Source organism: Carcharhinus amblyrhynchos, chromosome 6 (assembly GCF_965287045.1).
Source record: "Carcharhinus amblyrhynchos chromosome 6, sCarAmb.v2.hapA, whole genome shotgun sequence".
In the NCBI taxonomy this organism is placed as follows: Eukaryota; Metazoa; Chordata; class Chondrichthyes; order Carcharhiniformes; family Carcharhinidae; genus Carcharhinus; species Carcharhinus amblyrhynchos.
In genome coordinates this window covers 106,567,894-106,591,291 of record NC_137329.1, presented here as the reverse complement: position 1 = coordinate 106,591,291, position 23,398 = coordinate 106,567,894, and the positions used below count along the sequence as shown (strand labels likewise).

The 23,398-nt window shown below is 38.2% G+C and overlaps 1 protein-coding gene across 4 annotated transcripts in view; it reads right to left on the bottom strand.

Moving 5' to 3' along the window:
- Window positions 1-23,398, bottom strand: part of LOC145344193 (small integral membrane protein 29-like) — a 77,045-nt gene that overhangs the window by 42,271 nt on the left and 11,376 nt on the right. The window contains exon 1 of one of the 4 annotated variants that reach the window (XM_080191146.1): window positions 7,098-7,216. The exons of the other annotated variants lie outside the window; for them this stretch is intronic. The gene's annotated coding sequence lies outside the window, so the exon portion shown is untranslated. Of the gene's footprint in view, window positions 1-7,097; window positions 7,217-23,398 lie in introns of those variants that run through there. 4 annotated transcript variants of the gene reach the window in all.

The following is a 23,398-nucleotide window of genomic DNA, read 5'->3' as shown; positions in this document are numbered from 1 at the left end:
GGTCGAACAAGAAAAACCTGAGTGAAAATATAGCATAATCTGCCTGTTTGCACACTGGATGCCAAAAATGCTGTGCATCATTTCCTATAAGATCACTCATCCTTCCTCTGCTGGAAACGGAAGCTACTCCCCCAAACTTTTACTTTGTCAAAGGGAGGATGTGACAGTGCAAAGTTAAATAGCTCACTGCGAAATGTATAGTTTTTATTTTTGAACAAACTAGTTACTCCAATGCCTACATAACAATTTGGGCACTTCAGATATTTCCGCACAAGCTTATTTTATGTTCAGTATGTTCAAATGCTCAGTGCTGCTTTTGAAAAAAAAACACATAATGAATTGCAATTACAAAATGTTTTCCTGAGACCTCATTCTATAGAATAAAAGGGGGACTAAATCAAAGTAAAATGACTCATACAACGCCAAATTTAAACCAGATGGCCACAAATATTAGCTAACAAAATCAGATAATTCAAAGGTCACCATAGGTTTTAACTAAATGAAGACACCATCACAGAGTTACTGAAAAAATATATCTGAGCTTTAATCATGAAGTGAGAGGAAAGCCAGAAGAAACAAGTATGAATGATATGCATTTATAAAAGTTTATGTGATTGTCATTAAAATCTGTACAAAACACATAATTTATAATCTTTTTATGTTTCACCAGCAGACAGCTCAATACAGATTTCACTGTGGCAGACTTTATTACTCAGGTAAACAGGATTTCTTTTTATTGCTCAGGGAAAAGGATTGGAGTGTTTTACTCCAGCTGCTTGCTACTCAAATATTTCTCAAGTAACCCAGAGCTTCCCATTGAGGAGCGGCTCTGATTATAGATTCATGTGGTACAGGAACCCCAAACCACAGTTTTGCGGCAGTATGCCAACCTTAACCTTACTTTAAGCCAAAATAGCAGAGGAAAACTGGTCTACCTAAAAAGGCTATCCTACAAAACAGTTTTTTTTCATTTTCGCCCTCTGGGAAAAAAAAATGAATGGTCATTTTAGTCATTCCACAAGTTTATTTTCAAAGTAGATGTTTATCCATTGAGTCACAAGAAAGCAGAACTAAAAAAAAGTAAACTATGTATTTGTGACAATCATTAAACAACTCTTGCACTGCAATTAATGATATCTTTCTTTAATTACAATTATCTATTGCACAAATAATTTGTGGAACAAAATTATACATTTTCCAGAGACACAGGGTGCACTGTATCAAATTTGGGAAAGAGTTTCCCATGAGGAAACATCATGCTTATTTACAAATGGTGCATGTTAAAAGTTCTCTGTCTCATCTAGTTTTAAAAATATATATTGAAAATAATTTGGGGATTTATTTCCTGTTGCTAAAGGTGAGATATATTACATCACACCCTCACCAGTTAGGAACACTACTGCATCCCCTGCTGCCAGGCTTATAATGTTGTTCGCCTACCAACTAGGATACGTGTGATGATTAGTTACTGCGATTGCCTACAATTTTCCCTCCTCAACAAATGGGAATGTCCATATTCTACACCATCACAACAAATGCGCATCTGTGGAGACTTCTAAGTTATTGTTAACCCCATGTTGTGCGCTGAACAATATCCACTTCCCTGGATTGAGGACCTTTATGCTGCCCTGGCTGGTGGACCGAAATTCAGCAAAATAGATTTATACCAGGCCTACTTACAAATGCACATTGCTGAGAAGCCATCACAACATCTTCTTTGTTTCAAGCTTAATGAGCGCAGTATGAAGAACTGCAAATGAAACCCCTCTCTCTCACATGCCCTCCTCCTCAAACACTAAGTGCAAGTCTTTGATATTTAACCATACTACCTTATTCTGGTGGTTCCACTTCACATATCCCCAATTCTCTTCCCTTTGCAACCTCTCTCTTGAAGGCAATACTTTGGTCATGACCGGTTCTAGAGCTATCAGCAGCTCCCCAGTAATTTCTTCATCCAAGACCCTCAGTGAGTATGGATGGGTTATTCGACCACAGCCAAGTCAGACCCAATTCACATTTTATCAATTTCTGATAGGAGGAACCCTGGCCAAGAGTCTCTGAGACTAACTTTATGGCTAGATTTTTGCAGAGTTGGGCCAACAACTGTGCATCTGTGGAGACTTCAAAATTATTGTTAACCCTGTGTCATGCACTGAACAATATCCACTTCCCTGGATTGAGGACCTTTATGCTGCTGCGGCTGGTGGACAGAAATTCAGCAAAATAGATTTATACCAGGGCTACTTACAAATGCACATTGCTGAGAAGCCACAAGGATACCTTACCATCACAACACCCAAGGGACTGTACAGATATTGCATCTGTATTTTGGAATAACATTAACTTCAGCCCTGTTTCAGCAGGCCACGGGCCAGAACTCAAAAGGCTTGCCTGGAGTTCAATGCTACCTTGATGACATCTTGGTAATGGGCAAGACTGATGAAGATAATTTCAAGAACTTGGATGCCACCCTACAAAGGTTAGAGAAGTGTGGCTTACAGGTTCACAAAGAAAAATGTGAGTATTTTCAGCTTTCAACGGAACATCTGGGACATGTCATTGGCACTGCTGGGTTTCACACAGCACCGTCTAAGGTCAAAGTTGTTGTGAATGCTCCAGCTCCTCAGAATATCAGCTGGCTTTGCTCATTCTGAGGGCTGCTGAATTATTAAAGGAGGTTCATTCCAGAGCTGGTAACCCTACTGAATCCCCGGCATAAGCTTTGTGTCAGAAAAAAAGCCCAAAAATGGACAGAAGCCTGTGGTGTTGCATTCAAGGCAGCTGAGGCAGTGCTGACAAATTCTGGGGTACTGACACACGCACTGACCCTTCCTTACCTCTACAAATTGTGAAGCATCACTTTATGGAGTTGGGGCTGTTGTCTCACACACCTGCTTTCTGGTGTGGAAAGGCCATAGTATTTGCTTCACAGACTTTAAGCTGTGAGCCAATATGCTCAAAGCGAATGTGAACTACTGTGGATCATTTTCAGAATCCAGAAATTTCACCACTACCTGTTTGGATGGAAATGCATGCTCCTGGCTGATCATTGACCACATACTTCAATATTCAGTCCACACACAGGTATCCCTCCTCTACCTGCAAAGAGGATACAGCATTGGGCATTGATGTTGAGTGCTCATACATAGGTCATTAAATATTGAAAATCTACCTTGCAAGGCAATGCAGATATCCCTACTAGTCAGCTATTGGAACACTGCTCAAAAAGGCACCTTCTTCTGTCCACACGTGGAGAACATGGGCAGGATTTTACGACCTCACTTGGGCAAGGCTCGTAAAATCCCTCTGAGGCCAACGGAGAATTCTGATCTGTGAGCCTCACCCACCCTGGTGGTAAAATTCCGGCCCACATCTATCACTTCAGTCCAAATCAAGATGGCCACTAGAGTGGACTCAAAGTCATGGATTTTTCGATGTAAGGCAACCTTGCCCTGGACTTCCAAGTCTCAACTGACCTTCACTGTTGTGTTTCCAGGAGAATGGACTTAACAGTCACTTCAGGATGTTTGCTTTGTGGGAAGTGAGTTATTATTTCACCACCGTTAAGGAAACTAGCGTTGGACCAAATGCATTCAGGACACTGTAGTTTGGATAAAAGAGATCAAAAGCGTCTGGACACATTTATGCTGACGTACTGAAACACGCCACATGCTACGACCAAAGCATCTCCGGCATTCCTACTAACAAGACGGGAACTGTGCATTTACTTTGATCTGCTGAAATTGACAAAAACACAACAGGTTGTGCAAGATCAAGAGCATCAACAGCTAGTGAAGAGAAGTGTATAAAGATCAAAGCCAAGAACATTTTGTTCGGGGCAAGAGGTTCTAGCTCATAATTATGCTACCGGAGCTAAATGGGTTCCTGCCACTGTGACTGATCAGACGGGACCTGTTTCATATTCAGTCCAGACGTCAAATGGCCTCATGTGGCAGAGACATGTTGACTAACTATTGCCAAATAAAGCATCAACTAAGGATGTGGAAGAACCTGATTCGACCACGTCATGTGAGCCATCTCCATGTCAAGGAATGTCCAGTCCAGTCTCATCTCTCAACTGAAGCTGAAGTAGTTTAACTTTCACGGGCATTAGATACAATTTCAGAATCGGCTACAAGTCCTAAATTGTCATCAGTCTCCAATGAACATCATCCTGTAAAAGCACCAGAAGTCTGTTATAACGCACATGAGGAAATATCTCCTGGGTGTCTAAGGTATAGTTAAAGTAAACCCTTTTTTTTAAGGTAGTCTACCATCTTTCCTAATTCAGAAAATGTTTTGTTAAACAAACATTTCAAATAAGAGGGGAGAAACATGTTATGTATTGTATGTCTTGTCTGACCTGCCATACTTTGACAGCCAGTGCATTACAGTGCAACGACTACTGAAGCAATCAATGATAGTTGTAACGTTAACCACCTTCTAAGCCTTCATGTGTACTGACTGATTTTGAAAGGTACCAGGACTAAAAATATAACAGATCCTATTTTTGCTAGCAGGGCCATTGAGCTTAAACACACTGAATTTTGGTTGTTCCAAGGGCCTTAACCCATGACGAGTCATGGATTGTTGGAGTATATTCGAATGCTTTCGAAGGACAGGTAGGTCTGCTTCACTTTCATGATCTGAATTTTTTTTATTTTCATGTTTAAAGAGTCAGAGAGAGTTAAATACAATCCTCTGCAGGGCTGCTTTGATTGGCAGGTAATCTGGTATAGGTTAATAAAGAAAATTATTACCTATTCGTGCAGTGTCAATAGAGGTCTTTGGACCCAAGTGTTACTGTCATGTTAGTATGCACATTTGACTGAATTTCAAAAGTTAGTATTATCTCAGCAAGGGAATGTGAGTTAAGAGTTTGATTGTCAGTTTAAAGAGGCTATTAAAGGATTAGCTAACTACCTTTAATGTGGGACATGAATAGAGGTTGTAGAGATTAACCACTTGGGAAATTCAAAAGCTTTGAATGGATTTCATGAATGAGAGTTTTTCTACTATCAAACGTGGATGAGAGAAAGTTGTATTAGATTGTTAGAGGTTTATTTCTTTTGCATCTCCACATGGTTCCTGAGGTCTACCCATTGTGGGTTCTGGGTGAGTAGCTATGGAGGTGGCATGCAGCATATGAAGAGGCATAGGAGTTATGTGGGGGCATGAGTTGACATGGAGGATGGATGAAGGGTGAGAGTTGAATGGTCTAATCCTAACAGCTTCTAAAACAATGGGTACAATGGCCTTCTAACTAAACTGCCTCGGAACCTGCCTGTTCTGTGCAGTCTAGAATTTACTTCCAGGGCTGATAAGTGCAAATCAATTCCACTCCTACCTCTATGGAGAAAAACTTGGGACGAATAAGGCCCTTTATATTGAGGCATGTTTGCCAAGTTGGGAAATTCCCTGACATGAGCTAGCGAAAAATACGCATATAGTGCCTATTGAGATTAACTACCTCAGCACATACGAGAGATCAAACCTAAGACTATCTTGGTGCACACTTCAGGAAAGCACCAAACCCAGTGTCAAAAGCAACAATTTGAGGAACAAGGTCTTACCAAATTATTACTTGTATTTTTGGTGGAAGTCAAGCAGGAACTGTAGCTTGAGGAAGATTTTAAGGATAAGAAATAATCTCTGTTTTATGGAAGATCTCCTTCAAAGTAGATGCATCAGTCCAAGTGGTCAGACTACATGATATTGTGCCATTACAAAACTTAATTTAGCAGACTTCCCAAAGATTAAACCAGATTTATAAATTCAAAATGAATTCCAATATGTTTTATATTAAACTATATTTAATGCAATGTCATCCATCCCATTTGTAATACAGCACTATCTCCAAATGCACCGTGCTATAGATGAAGCAACCTACATACCTCTTAGGGCAAAAACAACAGTGTCAGGAACTGATTTCACTGCTGCCTCCAGAGGCAATGCATCAGCCTGTAACTGAAAGCTATTTTATGTACTGATTAGTCAGAAGCACTTAAGTTCTCAATCTACACATTTTAACACTACTGCTTTTTTTTTACATAGCAGGTGTTAACACTGACATAGGTCTACAATCAGAATTGTAAAGCCAGAAATGGGACTTCACAGCAACACAGAATGTGTCAGGCTTAGTCAAAGTGATTTTGTCTCCTATCAGAAGGTTGTGGGACCAAGTCTCACTCCAGGGACTAAAGCATGAAATCCAGGCAAATACGACGGTGCAGTATTGAGTGAATGCTGCAATGCAAACATACCATCTTTTGGGTAAGCCATTAAACAGAAGTACAATCAAATGGACATAGAAAATCCCATGGCATAAAGATCAGGAGAGTTTTCCCTGGTAACCTAACAGATATTTATCTCTCAACCACATCACTTAAAAGATTATCTGGTCATCTCAATGCTACTTGTGGAAACCTTGCTGTGTGCAAATTGGCTACTGTGTTTCCTACATTACAAGAGTAATGACAGTCAAAGTATTTAGTTGGCCATAAAGCACTTTGAGACACCTTAATGTCACGAATGGCACAAAATAAATGATTTAAAAACAGCATTTGCAAATTTTAACTAACTGCACACAATTCTAGAGCATTGCTGTATGACTCTTCCTCCAAACTGTGTCTTGAAATGTTAACTGTTTCTCTCTCCACAGATGTTGCCAGACCTGCTGACTTTTTCCAGCACTTTGTTTTTATTTCAGATCTCCAGCATCTGCAGTATTTTGCTTTTCTCACCATAACTTCCTTGTTTTTTCCTCTCTGTCTCTATTTATAAAACCCAGGATCCTATATGCCTTATTAAGCACTTTCTCAACCTGCCTTGCTTTACCATTTCTTATTCTAGTGCTGTCTCTTCCTTTGCATTCTTTGTGCAGTTAATGCTTTTTTTAAAAAGGAAATGAATTATGTCATTTAAATTGTAGATCAGCAATGCCATTTCCAATTTTGGAAATGCTACTCTGTCCATTGCACGTCAACAGGAGTCTGTTTAATATTTCATTATTTGTTATCTGGCAGAGTCCAGCCAGTCTAAATTGAACTTACCTTGCAGTCTACTTGGACTGAGTTAGATCCAGCTGAGCCACTCACCCACATTTAGATGAAAGCAGATGCACTTGAAAGCCCAACATTCCATTCATGCACATGCTGGCTGTAACATTACAGAGATGGTCATCTTTATCACAACTTCACTACTGAAATGTACTTCAGCAGCCAGAGAGATTCAGAGGGAAACTATGGAGATGCTCATCTGAGACATCATCATTGAGACATGTTGCAATGAGGGCAGCTAAGAAGATAAAATGAAAAACAGGTCCATGAATATCCATCAGGTTTTTACCGATATAACCATTAGCTCCAGAACGTCTGTCTTGAGAGATGCTGGTTAAAGAACAATGGACCTTAATGGTCCTTTCCAGTCCTGAACTTTCCTATGTTATATTATGGAATTGCTTCCTCAAATTTTTCATCCAATATTATCCGCCATTCCGGATATTTTAAAAAAATTCAGATATTTATTTTTGTCTTTTTCTCTGGCTTGTTCTTCGATGTTGAAGGTGCGGTATCATGCATGAACAAGGTATCGACCTTGCTGCTATAGATTTCTGTCAATTTTCTGTGTTTGTTGTTACTCTAATTCCATGCAGCATTGATCCATACATGGAAGCAGTTATGAAAATGCTTCAGGTAGAGAGGCTGACAAGAATGTTTCATCCATTCATTTGACAATTATTTTAATGATGTATGCCACCTCCGAGAGCAGCTGTCAAACAACAATTATAATAGGGCAGCAGTAATCTCAAATATAAACTGCTAACATAAATAGTGCATCAAATTTAAGCCTTTGAAGTCATTAAACAGCTTCAGCAGAAAATATTTATAAACTAGAACTTGTGTAGGAATTTGGATTCCAATACATTTTTTCTGCATTTCTCTTACATCTATGTCAATTTTCTCCATTTACCAAGGCATCAATTCCTTGCTGGGTTTCAGTTCCACAGGCATTATCCAATGTTATCCAAGTGCCCATTATTCATTAAGTGTCAGGAAGGTACTTTACCATAAAAGGCATGACAACTGAACTAGATGTTATTCTTATCTGATTTCTACCCACTTGTACTTCCTGCAGAGATCAACTGATAATGATCAGGAAGAGGTATCTGCATCAATTTGCTCTGTCTAACTAGGAGGCAATTTGAGCAATAACATAACTCTGCCACCACCTAGGGTGAGATCAGCTAATTCAGCACAGGCAAGGAATCTACCTTGTCTAGCACAGCTTCTTATTGTATAAACTTCCTGAAGCATCAATGGAGTGTGTGTTCAAATATTAAAAGCAAAGAAAGATTCCATTTTACCCGTTAAAAGCAATAACAATTCACAAATACTGAAAACTCTTAACATTCTTGTGCAATTAATATTGCTTTATATTTTTCTAGATCAGTATTACAATGAAATAGATATCTAATTTTAACAAAATATAATTTGTGACATTGTACTTTGCAACATGATTTTACAAAACTGTGACACTCTTAAGCTAAAAGACATTGGGGTTTTTCACCACTGGTTACGCAACAGCTCCCTGGACATTGAATTCTGCTAACCTTGGCTGTAGCATCTAAGGAAGATAAAGGAAAGCATAACTGCAAGCACACAAAACTTCACCCACAATTCAACCATACCTCCTGATTGGCAAAGGAGCCACAGACAGCCTATTAGTTTATCAACAAATTCTTTCTAATAATGTACGAACAATTCCAACTTCCCTCGAACCATAAAATCACTTATCTGTTTCGATGAGAAACATTAGATAGCAACCCAATATGCCATGAAATTAAACGGATAACTGTAATAAACTACATTCTTAAAAACATTCATTTGTATGGATAGGGATGGAAATACAACACACAATCTTAAACAAGGCTGTTAGTTTCAGTGGAGAAATTGGTGGTGTCACCATCTGTAATTGGAACCAAAGTAGTTCCAGTTTTTTAAAACAGTAGCTCTGATTTTTGATAACTCCATACAAGAGTATCAGGTCAGACAAAATTCCAAAGGCCTTTGTTTCAAGCCTAATGACAATTAAGTGCTACCGTCCTATCTACTTGCTTGATAATGTTAGTAACACTTAAATTAGACATTCTTCAAAGCAATCTCCCTCCACTTCAAGTAAATCATTAATATATCCTGAAATGAAGTTTCCTACTCACCTGTTTCTTTCAATATTATGCCATTCAAAGATTCTTGTTAAATTGAAGCAACTATGTTGCACTCATCAAGACCCAGTTAAAACTATTGTCAAAACTACATTTTTCTGTTTAAAATATTATGCAAGTCAAGCATTCAATTGTTGTTTCGTTGCTGTATTTGTTTGGTTATGTGTAACTCTTGTAAATAAATCTGCATAAACAATTTGATATAGATTTAGAGTATAACATTTTCTGCATTTAAGTAAACAGTAAAGTGTGGCGTGATACATTACGCCATTCACATCATATAAAAGACTTTGAGATTCAAATCACATGAAATACATGTCTGTTTATGGAAACTGTATTTTATTGTAGATCTGAACAATAAGGGTTGGGAAAAAGCCCAAACTTCAACACAGAGAATTGGGAATAGTAGAGTTTAATGAATATACTTGGGGAAAGAAAGAGGATAAAGTAGAAAACTGGAAATATATAATAGTTACTTTAAATTCTTGATGGTAATTTCAATTTACATATTTTTGGTCATGACATAACTAAGTTAATTGAGAGTGAGCAGCGCTGGATAATCTGTGACACGACTTCTAACCTTTCTGATGACTTTGAAGTTTTATTATCCTATTTCTATTAAGAATTTTAATACATAGAATATATTTGCATCAGATTATCTGTCTAAACAGTAAGTAAAAACAAGCCTGGACAGCTTGATAAATTTATGCAATAATTAGCTGAACTATGAGGAACAAAAAGTTCAGTATCTATCTACAATTTGTTGAGTCAGCTGATCTCACTATAGCAAGGGCAACTCTTTCATCTCAGGAACCAATTTAGTATACCTTCCTTTTACTTGCAATGCAAGTATATACTCATTTAAATGTAGAGATCAAAGCTGCACAGTACTCCAGATGTGGCCTTTCCAAAGTCTTGTACAATTGTAGCAAGACATTATTCTTGTACTCTAATCCCCTTGTAATAAAGGCTAACATGCCATTTGTTTAAATTGCTTGTTGCACTTACATACTAACTTTCTGCATTTCTTCAACAAGCACAAACAAGTCTCTTTAAACATCAATACTTAAGAGTTTCACACTTTTTAAAAATATTCTGCTTTACTATTCTTATGACCAAAGTAAATAACTTGACACTTTCCTACAGTATACTCCATCTGCCATTTTGTTGCCCACTCACTTATCCTGTCTATTTCTCTTTGTAGTCTCTTTGAGTCCTCCTCATAGCATAGCTTTCCATCTACCTTGGTATCATCAGCACATTTTGATAAGTTTCTCCCTGTCTCTTTGTCAAAGTCATTAATATAGATTGTTAATAGTTGAGGTTCCCACATGGATCCTTGCGTGCTCTACTGTTTACTTACGGCCAACTTGAAAAAAGCCCTGCTTATGCACACTCTATTTCTGCTTTCTTTCCATTAACCAACCCTCTATCAATGCTCACATATTACACCCAACTCCCTGAGTTCTTATCTTGCCTACTATACTTTTCTGTGGCACCTTATCAAATACCTTCTGAAAATCCAGGTATACTGCATCTAATAGTTCCTCTTTATCTACTCTACATCTCAAAAAAACTCAAATAAATTTCCCTTCTATAAAATGACACTGACTTGTTCTAATCATACCATCCTTTCCTAAGTGCATTGTTAACACTTTTGTAAAAACAGATTCCAGCATTTTCCAACAACTGATGTTGGGTTAACTGGCCTACAGTTCCAGTGCAATCGCATCCTTCCTATAATGTGGCATCCAGAACTGCACATAGTACTCCAGCTGTAGCCTCACCAAAGTTCTATACAACTCCAACATGACTTCTCTGCTTCTGTAATCTGTGCCTCGAATGATAAAGACAAGTGTCTCATATGCCTTTTTCACCACCCTATTAATATGCTCATCCGTCTTCAAAGATTACAAAGAAATAACTGAAAACCTAGGATTGTTTTTATTAGAATGGTTGAGATTGCAAGGTGATAAATATTTAAAACTTTGAAATAATGAGGTAAAGTAGAAATAGGTGAGGTAAATCTAATGCAAATCGATAGATGAAAATTAGGTGTTTGCTGTAACTGGTGGCCAATTTGCAGCACCAGTTTTACACTTGGCCAGCAAGTTGAAAAATTACCTCAATGATTTTTCCCAGGAGTCTAGAACACAGGAGTATAAATATGCGTCTAAATGTATGAAAGTTAGGATAATTGTCAGAATATACTATTTTGTTTTATGCACAGAAGATTGTGAGGTTTTAAAATACACTACTGGAATTTACAGTTGCCACAAAGACCATGGAATAGTTTTAAAATAAGAGTAAACAGTAAAAAAAGAAAATAAAGGGATTCTGGAAACAGGCAAACAGAATTAGAAGTAGTGGTTGCATGGAGAATAAATATGCACATGAACTGGTTTGGTTGAGCAGCCCATTTCTGCTTTGTAATTTCTGTGTCATTCTATGAAAGAAAAAGCTTAACGGAATTAGCACGAGATATTTACCATAATCAAACTGTAGAAAACACAATTATGACCACATTCTCATTAGAACTCAATGTCTTTCAATGAATGAAAATAGATTTCATTCAACCACAACCACTCTACACATGGCCTGCCAAGTAATCACTTATGTAGAATCCAACAAATTGAAAACAGTCCAATTCTTCAAAGAACCTGCATGCAATACTGCAACTCCTTCATCTTACTAAGAATTCCATATTGTATTAAAAGGATAATATATCCTTTGCAGTTAATTACAGAATGCAGAGATTATGCACTCGGTTTCTCTTTAAAATAGGAGTTATTTCATCTTAGGATTTATCCAGGACTCAAGCAAAGTGAAGTAAATGAAGGTTTCATGGTTCAAATCAGACATCATTTCACAGAGTGTTTTAAAAAATAAAATGTGTCTCATTCTATGGTTATAAATCTTCCATTGGTTATTGCTGCAATAAAGGTACAGAGCCTTTACTGCTACCATTAGATTTACTCACAGAAACAAAATACATGGACATTTTTATGAGAAGTCAAAAATTAGACCAAAATTTGAGTGCTAGGTTTACAAAATTCTCAATTTTACATAAAGTAAGTTAATGGGGTTACATTGCACTTTTATATAAATGCTTTCTGATTAGTAAGGGAAATGGACTTCCCATCAACTCCAAGCCAAGCTGGAAATCATGTACTTACATTTAATGAAAATGCAATTTGTTCCACTGCTGAATGGCTTTACTGCCATCTAGCAGCAATTACTTAGAAATGCAGAGACCATGCTCATGCTGTAAGCATGATAATAATCTTCAAAAAATCATTCTTTGGACACAAGCGTCACTGGCAAGACCAGCAAAGTTGGTGATGGTCAACTACCATGAACTGCTGGGGTTTCAACACAGCGTAGTGGCTTGCTAGGCCACTTCAGAGGACAGTTAAAGGTGATGGTAATGAATTGGAATAACCAATAGGTTGACTGACAAATTTACTGTTAGAAATCTGAAATTAAGTTCCAGAATGTTCAACAGGCCAGAATTAAGGAAGAGCACAGATATAAGCAAAATAGTGGGCATGGAGGAGGTAAGTGGTAGGGATGGGCAAAGCCATCGAGGAATTTGAAAACAGGTTTTCTAAAAAATTGAGATAAGAAAGATAAGTTAAAGCATACTGATCCTTTTCATATCTTGGGATCCAAAATATTGGATGTGCTCAATAAATTCTTGGAGAAATGAGGACAGAAAAGATGAAGATAGAAATACTGGTGAAGGATGAGACAGGGAGAATGTAGGATGGCAGGCAGCAGTGAGGTGGGCCAGACCAAGGATTTTGGCAGGGAGAGAGAGACGAATAGCGAAAGAAAAAAAAAGAGTATTTGATCCTTTTAGCAGTTGTGCTACAACCTATTTGATCCTTTTAGCATTTGTGCTACGTTTCATGAAATGCCCCCTTCTGCAATTCACTAACTAACCTCCCGCCCATCTGGTGAATGATACAAAGGAGCCATGGGATCCTTAGTCAGACTGGATGTAGGATTCCATCACCATTTCCTCTGAGGCTCCTCTGTGAGTAAGACATATTTTGGAATCCTAGTTATACTTCTTGGAATAGCTTATGCTGTAGTTACCATGTGGTGCCATGTTGCACTATGTGTGAGGAAATAACAAATGTGAGTCAAAGGCATAAGCTTAAGGGTATAGCCTTCAACATCTACATTCTTCACTTTTACCCAGTCCACACATGCTACTGCCGGGCAAGAATAATACAATCAAGATTTGAAATAAATTTTCAGAAACAAAGCACAATAAACGTTGAATTGATGGACTGGGTTTTAAAATGGTTTGCAGAAAACAATAATGTGGCTGCCAGTGAATAATTTATTTTTCTAACCCTCGAGCTTGGCATAGGGTAATAAAGTTAGTTAAAAAAAACACAAAAGACATCAAACTGGAATAAAAGAGCACCATGGCACAACTTTGTACTCAGTGCAATACAGTGTTGGAAGTGGCAACTTTCGTATGAAACTTTAAACTCAGGATATGTCTACCATCTTGATGGATGCAAAAGATTCCAGGCACTTTTTGGAAAATAGCTGAGTAGTCCTCTCACTCACATTTATCATTCAGCCAAAATTACCAAAAGAAAAATCAGATATCTGTAGATGAATTTCATGAATTTGTGGAACCTTGTTGTGCAAAAGATCTTGTCATTTCCCAAATGATGATAATGCCTACACTTCAAGGGTGGAATCTGGTAGTTGTGTTGACTAACCCAGTGGCACAGTCAAAAGCATGTAGAACTTCCTCTCAGAGTCAGGTTAGCTGGCCACGTACAAACATGTGGCAGCCAGCATTTTAGATATTCACAGTTGAGGGGTCCAGGCAATCATACATTGGGGCGAGCAAGAGATTGACAACCTTGCTGTTACCTCACAGGGTTGGAGGTCTGGCTGCCGTATTTGAAAAGGTGCCAGAACGGGTATACACTCCCTATAATTCAGTACCACATGTCTTATGTGAGTGGACATTTTGAACATTCAACCACTGCTACAAACTACTAATTTCACACAAAACAGCAACTGTTGCTGCAATCATTGGCTGATCTAACAATTCCTGGAAATCTGTGATACTGCTGCAACCACCTACTGATTATGAGTGCCTCCAGACCATTTTGAGGGAAGTCCCTGCTGATCAAGGCAACATGCTCAACGCTGGGGGACGGGGTTCACTGCTGCAAAAGTATCAACAAATGTATGTGTGTGTGTGTGTGTGTGTGTGTGTGTGTGTGTGTGTGTGTGCGTGCGCGCGTTTAACTGTAATATCTATTAGGAAGAAGATATTAGCCCTTAAAGGGATTTACTGTACATTGAGATGATGCTCAGTTTTTCTGTCTTCCTACATGACAAAATAGTGCGTAACATCAAGGAGCACTCAAAGGCTGGTGGCAGTCACCTACCTCCACATGATATAGCTTGCAGAGGAGGAGCTTGTCACACAGCAGGCTAGACGTGCAGTTGAGGACGCTGAGGTTGAAGTGTCAAGAGAACATAGTGAAGATGTCTTTAACCTGGTGTTGAGGACAGAGCATGCAGGAGACATGCATGACACTGCACTGAGAAAGAAGATTGTGCAATGCCCAGTCTGATACAAATCAGGACTCCATCTCGGAGGATAATGACATGGAACACACAGAGGATACACCAATCGCATTTTCCCAATGATTTGCACTACATTCCCAGGGGGAACCACTGATGTTTAAAAAGAAATCTGAACACAATAATTAACTGAAAGAAATATGCTACAAGATTTCACATTTTTAGACAGAACAAACTTTACTATAAATAGGAAAATAAAGAAGTATGACTAACTTTTGTCCTCAACACAACTCTATGATTTGCTAACCTATAGAAGTAATTGCTATGCCTAATGGAGTTTATGATTGTCATTTCCAGAATTGTTGGCCTTGTCAAGAAATTCTCTTGTTTAACTTATTTTCATCTGGAAACTACATAAATATTTTAAAATTTTTATTGAGCTAAGTATAGACCTTCTGCCTCTGGCCTGACACTTTTAAATTTAACTTTGTAAGCTAAGTACAAATTACCTACTAAATGTAATTAATCCAAGCTTGGTTGATTTGCATTCATTTGAGATGCAGACCAGTTGCTTAAACAAGTGTCTCCATTTATCTACCTTAAAAATTTTAATTTCAAAAATTCAGTAACCTATTCTAATACACTTCGGAGATTCACTTGATTATGAAACTAGAATTTTCTTACACATGCATCTGGGAATGGCAACGAACCTGCTGGAGATGCGGAGGCAGGCAGGAGGACATCTGGTAGCGATGCCAGAGGTTATGTGTAGCCTTGAGTGCTTCAGAAGCTGTTGTTTCAGCAGCATCTACAACTGAGGAAATCTATATTTTGCAGGTGAAAGCATAGAATTCTCATGCCAGCATGTGAGCTCAGGCCTCCTCAATGGAGAGGATGACATCATCCATGGGGAGTCAAGTCCAACAGAAGACATGGTGGCTGCCAGATATGTGCTCAGATCTGCATTCTGTCTACTACAGCTTTGGCTAGGCAACAGAAGGACAAAGCACCATAACATATCCCTTCTTGTCCTAGAGTCAGAGAGATGCCATTGTCTACTAGCAGGGAGGAGGAACACCAGTAGTATGCCTTGGCGGCATCATCTGAGGGTGCACCAAGAGTGATTGATGCTCCTCCTCCACTATCAGTTACCCAGTAGATGAAGATACACCTGTAACTGTCCAGAGATGCTGAGCCAACCACCAGAGGACACCAGCAAAGGTCAACTCAGGCAACGTTCATATTCATCATTTAGGAAGAACAGGCAGAGCGGAAATGGTAGGGTGGCACTGTTACTAAGGGACAAAATCAATACATTAGTGAGAGAAGGTCTTAGATTGAAGAATCAAGATATATAATCAGTTTGTGTAGAGCTAAGAAACTGCAAGGGGCTTTGGTGGAGTTAGAGGCCACCAAATTGCAGTGGTAATGCTGGGCAGAATATAAATCTGGAAATTAGAGCTGTATGTAATATGGTTAATACAGCATTAACGAGTGACATCCTCCCGAGGCTGTAGAGGATGAATTCCTGGATTATGTATGACATGGGTTTCTGAAGCAGTATGTTGTGGAACCAATTAGAGAATGGACTATCTTAGATTTAGTATTATCCATGGAAAGAGGGCTAAATAATAATTTTATTGTAAAGAAACCATTAGAAAATAATGACCCCAATATGATAGAATTTTATATTAAGTTTGAAAAGTGATATAGTTCAATCTGAAACTAGGAAATTATGAAGTCAAGATGGAAAAGTTGGCTATGCTGGATTCTGAAAATACATTAAAACATTTGATGGTTAACAGGCCAGTATTTTAAAAAATATCACATGAACTAAACAAATAGTCATTCTTCTAAGATGCAAAAAACCCAACAGAAAAGGTGAATCAACTGTAGTGAACAAAATAAGTTAACGATTGCATTACGTTAAAAGAAGTGGCTTATAAGACTGTCAGAAAAAGTAATAAGTCTGGGAATTGGGAGTAATTTGAAATCCAGCAAAGGAGGACCTAGAAACTGATAAAGAAAGGGAAAAGACGAAATTAATACAAGCTAGTGAATAACATAAAAGTGGATGGTAAAAGCTTCTTTAAGTATGTGAAAAGGAAAAGATTAGCAATGACAAATGTGGGCACATTACAGGTGAATTTATGATAGAGGATAGGGAAATGAAGAAATTAAACAAGTTGCCTATTTAGGGAGTCAAATCTTTCTGTTGATGATAATAAATGTCAGCTTTGCCAATAACATGTGCATACCTAGAATACAAAATCATGCAAAATGAAGATTTGTCTAACCTCTGAACGTTGCAGGTGAGGTTGACCTAATCCTCTCTAACCGCAGTCTGACTGGATCCTAGACAATATATTACGCGGCACTCTTTCGAAAGATGTTCTTTAGGAGAGTCGGTGCAGGCTTGATGGGCCAATGGCCTCCTTCTGCATAGTAGGAATTCTGTAGCGCACACGGAAGAATCGCTACTTACCCAGATGGAATTAGAGCTATTTGGATTATGTAATATTTAGCTAAATTAACATGTAGCACTTAAATTTTGACTTTGTTAACTCAACCTTGTGATACTTTCTTGTCAAGATAGAAATTAAACCATCCTTTAAATCAATGAATAAGCAATACAAATTACATGGCATTTTATGAATTATACAGCTAAAATGGTTTATAAATTGCAGACCCAACCATTATTAAATCTTGACCAAATTCTGAACAAGATGTCAAACAATCCTTGAAAGATCTGACTTCAGAGATAGTACAGCAGTCAGTATAGGAACTGTAAATCCTTACAAATCTGAAAAAGGTGAGTTTGTGAACAGAAGGGTTAGACTATAAAGCATTCACCAAGTGAGTTACAGAGTGATAAGATACAAGCTTTCATCTGCAATTAGGATAATGGAACTGAGGGCAATAGCTTACCTTAATGAAATGATACTAAAAAATGCATTTTCACACTGAAAAGTAAATGATTGCAGAGTTCTCCTCATTGTTCTTATAAACTTTCTCACAGCAAATTCAAGCGTATAAGCAGGTACTACTGAGGAGCAAGTCATTTGATCAACATGATGCAGTAATGATGTAATCAAATGGGAAAACTTATTCCTTTTCCAGTCATGTAGCACCTTCTATTGGCCAATAGGTAGTACTCCTGCAAATTCATTTTACTCAAATGTACAAATTTTAGTGAATTAGTTTTACTGATTTGGACTGATATTCATTTTAGGAGCTCCAGTTACACTGAACAACTCCCAAAATATCAAATCTAATAATGCCATGCTTCGCCAATGGCTCACTTTTACACTTTCTTTTCAAGTCAAACTTTGCCATTAACTTACTTTTATATTTTCTTTACCCCTGCTTCTAGTTTCTATGTTTCTTTTTAAAGTTTACTTTAAATGTGCAATTAAAGTGAACACTTCCAGTAATATCCCTGCAGAGTTTTACTGCTTTTTGTTAATATTTATAATTTGGAAAAAGACGGAAAGAAAATATTTGCTATGAGAATTAAATTCTTAAACATTATGCCCTTAGTTTAGCCTGAGGTACAAAGCAGACTTGGTCAGTTCAAAGTACAATGCAAATAGTACTTAGTGCGTATATTTATTTTGCTACCATTTGAGGAGCTGGGTAATTACTATTCAGTCAGAAAAGAATGGCAAACATAATATTGGCTGGTAGAAATAGCCCAACAGAAAATAATTCTTGAAAATCTCTGCATCATTTTTCAATCTTCCACTATCTGGATCACTCACCATGAAAAATAAATTCTACTAAAGAAATTCTAGCTTGACTTAACAAGGGTCAGAGTGTTGTAAATTCATATAAAAAGTGTATCGAGTAACCCACGGCATTACAATTATCATAGAATAGTTACATTTTCACTTTTATCCCAATTTGAATTTTACAGACCTGCCCATAGTGTTATTGTTTCATTTGTAGGTAAATGCCAAATCAAATTATGACCCGTTAGTGTCTATGGCAACAGTTTGAAATATATGCAAACTATAAATATTATTTTAAACTTCATGTATGCCCAAAGGTCTACAATATACAGCTAAGCTTGGGTACTGTGACGCAAGTCTAGGTTAGCTGGTATTCCAACCTGCTTTTCAGTGAAGTAACAGAATGCACTTTAATCTGCAGTTCTCCATGCATTAAGGGAGACCAGATTTTAGCTGCACTACCACAGAGAACCATCAAATAGGAGGCCAGATGCCTCCCTCAAGGGAAAGAAAATGAGCAAACGAGCTTTTTTGTGGCTAGCCAAAGAGGTGTGATGATAGGAAACAGGTCACAAACCCATATATAGTGTACAGAGTACAAAAATAAAAAATGACAGTTATTAGGATGGTGTTGGTTACACAACATACCTGTTAAAGAGGTCTTCATAATCTTCTGTATGTTAGCAACAAATCTTTATTAACTATTTGCAACTATATATAATAGATATATGCAGATGTGGGCAACCCACACTAGTGAGTGGGTCGCATAAGTGGCATTCCTTCATCTCAGTGAGCGGTCAGATTGAATGAGGCTTGTTCACAACAATGACCTCATGAATAAGATTAAATACATTTAATATATGCCAAATATTTCACAACAAGTTAGAGAAAATGCTTAATCATTCATATATTAATAGAACTATCAACTTCAAATGACAAAAACAAAACGCTTTGGCCACAGAGAGAGGTCACGGCTCTCTCAGTCAATGTCGTGTGCAACCAACATTGCGCCTCACTTCACTTCACTTTGTGTGCATATTATGTGCACTCAGTCATACCGGTAGGAAAAAAATACGTGAACACAGATCAGTGGAGTTTGGCAACCCTGTACATGGACAATGGTCAACAAGATGCCTCCCGGGCCACACATGGACCCTACAGTTGCAGGCTGCCTACCATTGCAGTAAAGGGAACAGGCAAGGAGCTATCTCCCTGTCTAGGTCTTTATTCATCTTTGCTCAATGCCACACTGACCATTGGTCTGGGTCATGTGTCTTCTCGTATCACTGTGTCGGCAGTACTGCAATCAGTCCCACATTAACTCTTTGTACCAGACCCTCATACTGCAATGGTGATGGAAGCAAACAGCATTGACTTATGCCCTTTACAAACTCGGGTTCAATTCAGGCACAAACGTGTGACTTATCTGCAGGTGCATAGAGAAACTTTTCTGCAGTGATTAGATAGGTGGAGAAAAGAGTTCACAACAGAATAGATTGGATACTGACAGAAAATTACTGAGATGTGCTACATGGCTTTTATCAAATTTCATGCTTTTATATTCTTACAGTGTGAAAGCAGCAGATTGTTGAATGTTATCAAGAATAATTCTCTTCTTTCACAGAATTGGCAATAAAGATTGCCAGTGCACTTTGCAGTGGGTGTCATTTATATTTCTGGTTAAATGGAATAGTGTATAAATGAAACAAAGGACAATTATATAAGCAAGCCGCGCCTTTGGAAATTTTTTATGTAATGCAAAGATACTGCACGCACGAGTAATGGAAACTAAACCCACATAAGGTATTTTCCTTATGAGTCACAGAACTAAAGAATAATTTCCTTGGCAAAGCAGTTGCCAACATGAAGCAGTGTGAACATGGGTCCTTCTTTATGTGAGGATGAAAAATTTACCAGAATTTTTTAAAGTTTTATGGAATTCAGGCCACAATCCAGACTCGGGTACCAACTAACCCCAATTTACTACTTTACACACAGAACACCAGACCACTGAGATTTTCAGACTGGGAACAAGGAAAAACCTAAACTGCTTGTCTCTACTCCAACACACCACCTCTGATGTGGAGATGCCATGTTTGGGGTAGTTGGAGCTCAACACGGCTCTGAAGAATCTGCCAAGAACGCAATGAATTAGGTTGTGGCCAATTTTACAGCTCTTCAGCCATTGCTCATGCTGAGTCCAAATATAAACAAAAATCACTGGAAATATTCAGCAGGACTTGTGGCACCTGTACAGACAGAAAAATGTTAACATTTCAGGTCAATGAGTTTCCATCAGATTTTGAATCCCCTGTCACTCCTCACTTTCTTGATGCCTAACATTCATTACATTGAAAATTCTTGCCTTCCTATTTTAATTCTTTCACAGGATAAAGACATCACTGACTAGGCCAACATTTTTATTAGCCATCCTCTGTTGCCCTTGAAAAGGTGGTGCTGAGCTATTTTCTTGAACCATTGCAGTCCATGTTGTGTGGGTACACACCTTCAATGCTGTGAGGAAGGAAATTCCAGGACCAGTGAAGGAATGGTGATATAGTTCCAAAATAGGATGGTGTGTTGCTTGGAGTGGAACTTGCAGGTGGTGGTGTTCCCGCGCATCTACTGCCCTTGTGCTTCTAGATGGCGGAGGTCGTGGATTGGAAGGGGCTGTCTGAGAAGCCTTAGCAAGTTCCTGCATTTCACTTTGTAGATGGTACACACTGCTACCACTGCGCATTGTTGGGGAAGGGAGTGGACGCTGAAGGAGGTGGATGGGGTGCTAATCAAGCAGGCTGTTTTGTCCTGGATGACGTTAAGCGTCTTGAATGTTGATGGAGCTGCACCTATCCAGGCAAATGGAGATTATTCTATCACACTCCTGACTTGCAGAAAATGGACAGGCTTTGGGGAGTCAGGAGGTGAGTTATTCTCCACAGAATTCCCAGCCTCTGACCTGCTTTTGCAGCCACAGTGTTTATATGGCTGGTCAAGTTCAGTTTGTGGTCAATGTTATCCGCCAGGATGTTGATAGTGGGTCATTCAGTGAGGGTAATGCCACTGAATGTCATGGGAAGATGGTTGGATTCTCTCTTGTTGGAGTTGGTCATTGCCTGCCATGGCATAAATGTTACTCATCATTTGTCAATCCAAACGAGAATATGTTCCAGGTGTTGCTGCATGTGAGCACTGACTTCTTCAGTATCTGAAGAAACAAGAATGTTGGAGGGAAAGTCATTGATAAAGAAGCAAAAGATGTTTGGACCTCAAATACTACCCTCAAAAACTCCTGCTGTGATGTCCTGGCGCAGAGACGACTGACCTCCAACAACCACAACCATCTTCCTTTGTGCTAAGTATGACTCCAACTAGCTGTCAGTATGTAACATGTGTAATCACAAATTTGATGAAAAATGAACTCATATTAGGATGAAGGTAGATATTTTTCTTCTTGATTTAATGTATTTCTTGTAGTACAGAGAGCAAAAATCAAATATAGAATGGGTATATAATCAGTACTCTGTCTTCACTCTCACTTATTCATGCGCATGCATATACATAACCTTGTAGTGATAATAAAAGTACCACCTGCTGTTAATAGGCCAGGTTGACATGGCATATTATACTGCCCCAAGTTAATTTTCTTGATGATATACTACTTTTTTTCAACATTGAGGGTTTTCAATAACTTTATGATTAGCAACCAGGAAAATTACATCATTACTGATTTCCAAACATAAAGGAATCGGAACTAAATAGACTGCAATCAGATCAGAACTAAATAGACTGCAATAACACACTGTGCATACGTGAATGTGCCAACATGCATTAGGTCATGCGCAGTATCAAGTCATGTGCAGTGCCAAATAAAGCTACAATATCAATTCAAATTGCAACCACCTAACAGATGGCAAAGACAATAATTGTTAAATTATATATGAACATATGAATTAGGAATAGCAGTAGGCCACTTGGCCTCTCGAGCCTGCTCTGCCATTCAATAAGATCACAACTGATCTGATTGTAACCTCAACTCCATATTCCCAACTTCACCTGATAAAGTTTCATCCTCTTGCTTACCAAGAATTTATCCTCCCACCTTATAAATATTCAAAGACTCTGTTTCCACCGCCTTTCGAAGAAAAGAGTTCCAAAGACTCATGACCCTTGGAAAGAAAAAAAATTCCTCCTCTCTGTCTTAAGTAGGTGACCCCTTTATTTTTAAACAGTGACCCATAGTTCCAGATATTCCCACAAGATGAAACATCCTTTCCACATCCATTCCGTCAAGACCCCTCAGGGTCTTATGTGTTTCAATCAAATCACCTCTTACTGTTCTAGGCTGAACTAAATTTCAATATGTCACTGAATCATTTAACAATGCCACCTTACCATGAACCTAAGAATAAATTATCTTGAAAAAGACAAGCCCAGAAATAAGGAAATGATAAGGTAACCATGAAAGATTTTCAGAATCGACCTTTTTTAGAAACCAACCATTAGCTGGCAACTGCTGAATTCGCTGATTTAAGCCAGATGGCAGGAGATTTGCAACTGTTATGATCCCTGGCCAGAGATCTGTTTATGGACCAATAACATTTTGTTTAAAGTAGCTGAAGGTTGAGATTCAATACACCTGTTTTTGGAATAAAGCCATAAGATTCCATGGGTTTTGAACAGACAAAAACAAACTTCACTATACAACTTCAGAAAGATAAAACAATTTATATGTATTTTATAGTCTAAACTTCAGGATAAGTATGGAATACATGTGAATTAACAGGCAGACTTTGTTCAAACAAACCACACTACACAGTAAATGATAGATGCAACCAAGACAGAGTCCACAGATATCTCAAGAAGCCACCCAGACTTT